Source organism: Delphinapterus leucas, chromosome 6 (genome assembly GCF_059928025.1).
Source record: "Delphinapterus leucas isolate spDelLeu-1000000601 "Yukka" chromosome 6, BTC_Dleu_Yukka2, whole genome shotgun sequence".
Classification (NCBI taxonomy): Eukaryota; Metazoa; Chordata; class Mammalia; order Artiodactyla; family Monodontidae; genus Delphinapterus; species Delphinapterus leucas.
This window is the reverse complement of record NC_143134.1, coordinates 7,706,581-7,714,323: the sequence shown is the minus strand read 5'-3', so window position 1 is coordinate 7,714,323 and position 7,743 is coordinate 7,706,581. Positions and strand designations below refer to the sequence as shown.

At 41.7% G+C, this 7,743-nt stretch overlaps 1 long non-coding RNA gene across 1 annotated transcript; it reads left to right on the top strand.

Moving 5' to 3' along the window:
* Positions 1–294: 294 nt before the first annotated feature.
* On the top strand, positions 295–5,628 carry LOC149748838 (uncharacterized). Its single transcript, XR_016393455.1, has 4 exons — positions 295–359; positions 466–546; positions 927–5,182; positions 5,560–5,628. It is a non-coding gene; the product is annotated as an uncharacterized LOC149748838 (long non-coding RNA).
* The last annotated feature ends 2,115 nt before the right edge of the window (positions 5,629–7,743 follow it).

Below are 7,743 nucleotides of genomic sequence, written 5' to 3'. Positions count from 1 at the left end.
GACAGAACGTGTGTTGAATAGAACGCGTGTTTCAACAGTGACAGAGGGTAGTGCAGGTCCAGGCAACTTATTCTACTGTTGAAATATTAACCGTGAGGTTTCTTCCACAGGTACTCGTAGAAGAGGTGACCCTGGGCCTAACAGTGGTGTTGACCTTAAGGTGCTTCCAAAATCCAGGTAGTGCATATGCTTCCCCTAACGATGGAAGTGAGCAAGATTATTTGCAAGGTACAGATTTTGCATATAAAAAAGCACGTCCTTTACACAATTGTGGAATGCATCTCTCACATTTCTAGCGTTCATTGTGACGTCATAATGAACGAAATCACAGTTGTCAGTGGGACCCTGCTAGTAACCAGGTATGTGATAAAGTGAGTCTCACCCCAATGCAGGTTATTAGGTTTTCGGATGTCTAGGCGAATGAGAATGGTGTCTCTAACACGGTGCACTATGCTTTTTTTATAGGGTTCCCGTTAAGTCCTTTGGCTCGTGTACAGGTAGCAGACGACGTGACGTTAATTCACTGGATAACCTTCTTTTTTTCAGGTAGGTAGGTAATGAGTGATATTTGAAAGATTCTTAAATTAACCTTGTTTGGGCATGTAGTATTTCAGAAATGAGTTTGTCCCTAATAGTATTAGTCAGCATGAGAAATTCTTCTTCTTCAGAGATCATTTTTGTTACACTATTGTGATGGTTTCCAGGTAATTTATTGTATTTTCCATACCCGTAATACTGACCATGGGATTTTTGCAGGTATCCCTTCAAAAGAGGAAGGTTCTCTTGTTACGGTTTGACCTCAGGTTTCTGCAGTTACGCAGAGAATGTTTGTGCATCCGTAAATGATAGAAATGATCAGTGGAATTTGCAGGTGCACAGGTAGAATGAGGTGTGTACTGAGCACATTTTGCGTGATGTGTTTCCAGATACATGTCAAGATCCCTAGGTGGGCTTCTCAGTGGCAGTTAACATGTGACATTGCTGGTATCGAGGTAAGTGATGGCCTGGGCCTAAACCACAGCACAGGCCTTCTGGCCTTCACGTGTCTTGGTGAGTGATGTTGTGCTCTCACACTCAGATTAACGTGGTTTCTTTTTTTCATGCAGGTATTCAGGTAAGAAATGATAGAGCTTTACCGATTCTAGAAAACACGTTTTCGCTTTTTGTATCAGAAGAAGTCTGTGCTTCACCCTGTGCGTGTTGAAGGATGACACATACCTAGGTATTTATCATGGTGTCCCCAACCCCAGTGGTACCCACAGGTTTTTTGCAGTTATCCAGTGAAGTAATGATGATTTTATTTGACATCAGTACTGATCTTTCATTAATGAAAACATCCAGGCTTGGTTGGTGTACTCCATAAGGATATTTGCAGATACCCTGGGAGAAAAAGTTGTGTCCTTTAACAGAGCTTTCCGAATGTCTTTTTCAGGTTCCTGTCAAGGCATCCCTTTGAACCTAGCGTTGCTGTTCACGGGGGACACTGTTAGAGTGCAGGCAAGTGACGATGTGGGCCTAACTCACGGCACAGGCCCTCTGATCTCCAGATAGCCCGCTAAAGGATGATGGCGTCTCTCAGGGTTTTAGTTACCACAGTTTCTTAGCTGGTATTCAGGCAGAAAACTATAGAGTCCTTACTGATTCTGAAAACAAGTCGTTTTCACCTTTCATAACTTAGAGAACATTTTTGTTGAACCCTGTGAGTGTTGATGCATTGCCACATCCAGGTAATTAACATTATGTCCTCAAGCGCAGCAGTAACCGTGGAAACGTTGCAGGTGTCCCATAAAGAAACACTGTCTTACCTGGCAACGGTCTAGACCTTGGAATACCGCAAGTATTCAGTTCCGGTTGATGGCCTCATAACGATGCAGTGACCGAGGTTCCTGCAGGTGTCCTGGAAGAATAATTGCATCCTTTCACACGTACATCATAATGTAGTTTTCAGGTTCCTGTCGAGTGACCTCAATGAACCTGACAGTGGTCATTCAGGGGGGACATTTCTGGTGTCCAGCTATGTCACGAGGTGCACCTTCGCTACGTGAGACCCGCCGGTCTTCGTGTATCTAGTTGATCGATGTTGATTGCTTGAACTCGTTTTACCATGTGTTTTCTTTTCAGATATTCAGGTAGAAATGACAATAGTGTTTTTCTTTTACCAATGCTAGCAAACGTCTTACTTTTTCATCTTAAAGAGGAAATATGTGTTTAAGCATGTGAGTGTTGCGCAATCCATGGGTATTCACGTAATAAAACTGGAGTTGTAGGTCACACAGGTGTTCCCCTAGTATTTTTGCAGGTAAGAAGTCAAAACACGATGGCGTCTCACAATGGCATAGATCTTGCAGTAGTACAAGATTTCAGGTAGAGTTGATGGGTCCTGCAGTGATGGAAGTGGAGAAGGTTATTTGAAGTGTCCTGGGAGAAAAGATATGCTGTAGACACATTTGTCACAATTTGTTTTTCAGGTTTCTGTCAAGAGACCACGATAAACCTCGTAATGCTCAATGACGGGACTTTGCTTTCATCTGGTCAGTAACGATGTAGACCTATGTTTATTGAGGACCCTACAAATAATCTGCCCATCTGACAGGTAGGTAGGTTAAGTGTGGATGGTTTGGTAACTTTTCTGTTACTATGTTTTTTGCCTAAAGAGGTCAGTTAAGAAATGATATTGTCCCAACCAATGCTACTAATCGGTTTAGAGTTCAGGTAGAATGTATGTTTCACCTTAGCAGTGGTGGAGGGATGTGCAGGAATCCGGGTAAGTTACCCTGCTGTTCCCCCCCAGCCCGTTGAGCATGAAATTTTCACAGGTACTCAGACAAGAGATGATCGTGTGCCCAACCGTGGTGTTAACCTTGAAGTGCCTGCAGGACCCACATAGTGTTGATGATTCCCCTAATGATGCCAATAATCAGAATTAATTACAGGCAGGCTTTTTTAGTTTTGTCTTTAGGTGAAACGGTTTTTTTTGCCGTAAACTCCCTTGTCACATGTGTTTCTTCATGTTATATTAGTGGTGACATTGCACTGAACCTAGTGACGGTCGTTAATGGGACCCTGCGAGTAGCCAGTTAAGTGGAGCTGAGGACCTTACAGCAGAGTATAGACCAAGTGTCTTCAGATGTCTGCATAAGAGAGGATGGTGTCCCAAAGCCCGAACACAGTGTTCCCGTAGTTTTTCTCCCTGCAGATATCCTGTTACGGTGTTTGCTAGTATGAAGGTACGAGATGTCACATGAATTCATTTAGACCTTCTTATTTTCAGGTATGTGTGCAATGAATGGTATCTTGAAGACTCTTGATATTTTAACTTACAGATACTATATTAGCTTTATGTTCGGCTCGTGCGCCGTAAAGGTATTAATTTGTCCCTAACAACACAAGGAGACACGATGTTTTACTATATTCATGTTCCAAAATACCATTTTATAGCCTCCTACTGCTAAGAGGCTCTGCAGCTATCCAGGTAATTTATCCTATTGTTCATCACCAGAGTAGTGAGCATGGAATTTGAAATACCTCTTCAAGAGAAGAAGGTATCTCTTACTAGGGTTTAGTCCCAGACTTCTGCAAGTGCCCAGGTAATGTTGATGAGTCTCAGAAGTATGCAACTGACCAAGGGTATCTGAAGGTGTACCCTAGAATGATATGGAAATCAGACACATTCCCTCAATGTGTTTTCAGACTCCTGTCAGGACGTGATGGTGAGCTACCAGTGGTAGATGACAGGGGACGTTGGTGGCATCTAGGTAAGTGATGATGTGGGCCTAAAGCACATCCCAGACCATGTGTCCTTCACGTACGTAGGTAAGTGATGATGGCGTTCCTAACGCTTCTCGTTAGCGTGATTTTGTTGCACGCGTTCAGGTGAGAACTTCTAAGAGTCCTTACTAATTCTAGTAAACACGAGTTTACACTTTTCGTATTTTAGTTAGAATTTGTTTAATCCTGTAAGTATTGAGGAGTCGTTCACCTCCAGGTAGTTGTTGTGACGTCTCTCCGCTGTCGTATCCATAAGATGTTTGCAGGTACCCAGGTAGGTGCCACTGGTCTCTCCTGACAACAGTGTTGACCTTGAATGGATGCAAGGAGCCAGGTAGAGTTGATGTGTTCTTTAATAATGGACGTGAACAAGGTTAGGTGCAGGCATCCTGGTAGAAGAAGTTGTGTGTTGCACACATTTGTTGCATGTATTTCATCAGGTTCCTGTTAGGAGAACAGGGTGAACCTAATGGTTCCTAGCGTAACACTTAAACAGGTACGTGTTAAAGTGCGTCTTACCACAGCGCAGACCGTGTGAACTTCAATGTCTAGGTAAGTGAGGATGCTGTTCGTATCAGTTGTGTTAATGTCTTTTTTTTTTTGCAGGTATCATGTTAAGATCTTTGCTTGTTAAGCCTGTATGAGATCACGTGATATTCAGTGATTCAAGACGTTCTTATATTGAGATATCTACATAATTTCTGATTTCAGTGTCTTATATTGACTTTGTTTTTGACATGTGATCTGTTAGGAATTTAATGTGTCCCTAATAATACTGGTTGGGATGAGATTTTTAGTAGTCTTCTTTAGAGATAATATGTATTTAACACAGTAGTGAGAGATGCATTTGCAGATGGGACCTTGCTGGTGTCCAGGTAAGTGATGATGTGAGCATAAAGCACAGCACAGGCCTTCGGAACACCGGATATTTGAGTAAGTAAGGATGTGTCCTAACACTTCCTGTTACCATGGGGTTTTTTTCAGGGATCAGGGTAAGAAATAATAGTGTCCTTGCCAATCTGGAAAGCAATAGTTTTCCCTTTTTATAGTTTAGAGAAAATTTAACACTCTTAAGTGTCGAGGGATTGCACATATGCAAATATTTATTATGGATTTCCCACCACACTACTTCCCATAGGGTTTCTCAGATGTCCAGTCAAGAAAGTATGGCTTTCCAACCTTGGTGTTGACCTGGGAGTCCTGCAAGTATCCAGATAGAGTTGATGCGTCTTATAATGATAACGTAATCAAGGTGTCCTGGTAGGAAGGCCATATCTCATGTCTTTTCCAGGTTCCTGTCCAGACCTCACTCTGAACCTAGCGTTGGTGTCAATGGGCGACAGTGTTGGGGGGCAGCTGTGTGACGATCTCGGCCTCACCCACAGCACAGGTTATCTGACCTGCGCATACGTAGGTAAGTGATGAGTGTGAGCCTGACACTTGTTACAATGACTTGTTTGCAGGTATTCAGGTTAGGACAGATTCCTTTCCAGTTCTTAAAACATTAGCTTTCAGTTTTCATATACCTACGTACATGAAGATCAGACCATCTGTTTTTCATGTACGTAGGTAAGTGTTGATGGCATTCCTAACACTTCTTGTTAGCTAGATTTTGTTGCAGGTATTCAGGTAAGAAATGCTAAAATTTCTTAATAATTGTAGTAACCATGAGTTTATGTTTTTTACGTTTTAGAGGCTAGTGATATTTAACCCTGTGAATGTTGTAGGTTGATCATATCTTGTAAGTGTTTTGAACTTGCCACCACAGTCGTAACCATCGGTTTTTTGCAGGTGTCCAGTTAAGAGGTGAAAGTCTTACCCGACATTGTTGTTGACCTGAATTAACACACGTACCCAGGTAGAGTTGATGTGTTCCATAATAATGGAAGTAAACCAGGTTAGGTGCAGGTGTCCTGGTAGAACAAATTTTAATCTTTTTCTTTTTAATTAATTCAGTTATTTAATTTTGGCTGCATTGGGTCTTTGTTGCTGCCTGTGGGCTTTCTCTAGTTGCAGCGAGCAGGGGCTACTCTTCGTTGTGTTGCTCAGGCTTATCATTATGGTGGCTTTTCTTGTGTGGAGCACGGGCTCTAGGCACGTGGGCTTCAGTAGTTGTGGCTCTTGGGCTCTAGAGAGCAGGCTTAGTAGTTGTGGCGCACGGGCTTAGTTTTTCTGCGGCATGTGAGATCTTCCCAGATCAGGGCTCAAACCCGTGTCCCCCTGCATTGGCATGTTGATTCCTAACCACTGCGCCACCTGGGAAGTCCCACAAATGGTATATTTAAACACATTTGTTGAATGTGTTTTTCAGGTTCCTGTCACGAGATAACTGTGAACATAACAGTGGTTGCTAACAGAACCTTGCTTTCAAACAGGTAAGTGATAAAGTGGATCCTACCACAGTGAAGACCCTCTGATCTTCAATATGAAGGTAAGTAAGTATTGTGTCCCAAACATTTGTGTTACCATGTTTGTTTTCAGTTATTAGTATACAAGTATGAGATGTTGTGATGTTAACTCATTAAAGACATTCTGATTTTTAGATATCTATGTAATTAATTTTTGAGACTCTAATATTTACCTTGTTGTTGGCATGTGTGTAGTTAAGAAATTAATTTGACCCTAATTATATTAGTACAAATGAGATTTTTTTTGTATTCTGTTTAGAGATGACATGTATTTAATACTTGTAGTGATGAACAGATATGCAGGTGATCCAGGTAATTTATCATATTGCCATCATTGAGTTAGTGACCTTGGGAATTTTTTCAGGTATCCCTTCAAGAGAAGATGGTGTTTCTTCTCAGGAATTGACCTTGAACTCCTGCAACTAGCCAGATAATGTGGATGGGTACCAAAATGGTACAAGGGACCAAGGAAATTTATAGCTTTAGAGGTAGGATGATTTATGTGCCCCAAACATGTTCCACACTGTGTTTTTCAGATTCATGTCAAGACATCCTGGTGAGCCTATTAATGGTAGTTATTGTGGGTCATTGCTGGTATGGAGATAGGTGCTGGTGTGGGGCTTCACCACAGCACATTCCATCTGACCTTCGTATACCTAAGTAAGTAATGATGTGTCCTCCTATGTCTTGTTACCATGATTTTTGAAGGTATTGAGGTAGGGAATGATAGTCTTTACCGCTTCTAGATACCATGAGTTTTCATTTGTTCTATTTCTGGAAATGTTCACTTTTACCCGTGTGAATGCTGAGGTATTATGTGAATACAGGTACTTATCATGGCGTTCCCCATCACACTACTAGTCATAAGATTTGTACAGGTGTCCAGTCAAAGAAGGACATTTTATCTAACGTTGGTGTTGACCTTGGATTGCTGCAAGTATGCAGGTAGATGGATGCGTCTCCTAATGATGAAGTGACCACCATTATTTGTGGGTGTCCTGGTAGAAAACGTTGTGTCCTTTAACAGGCATTTCATATTATTTTTCTAGGTTTGTGCGAAGAGATCTTGATTAAACTAACAATGCTCATTAATGGTGGACATTGCTTGTGTACAGGTAGGTGACCATATGGACTAAACCAGATATGGAGTAAACCAGAGCACAGGTCATTTGATATTTACATAGCTGGGTAAGTCATGATAGTTTCCCTAACAACTGTTGTTACCATTTTTCTTTGCAGGTATTCAGGTAGGAAATGACTGTTCTTACCAATTCTAGAAACCATGAGTTTTCATTTACCTTATTTTAGAGAAAATTTTTAATGAGCCATGTGAGTGATGAGCACTTGCCATATTCGGGTGATTGTCATGATGCTCGTAACCATGAGACTTTGCAGGTGCCCCATAATGAAATGCTGTCATATTTGACAGTGCCCTCGACCTTGGCGTACTACAAGTATTCAGGTAGAGTTGATATTCTCATGGTGAAGGAAATGTCTAAGGTCGTTTGAAGGTGTCCTGCTACGAGTTCTGTCCTTTTGAACCTGTAGCATGTGTTTTTCAGGATCC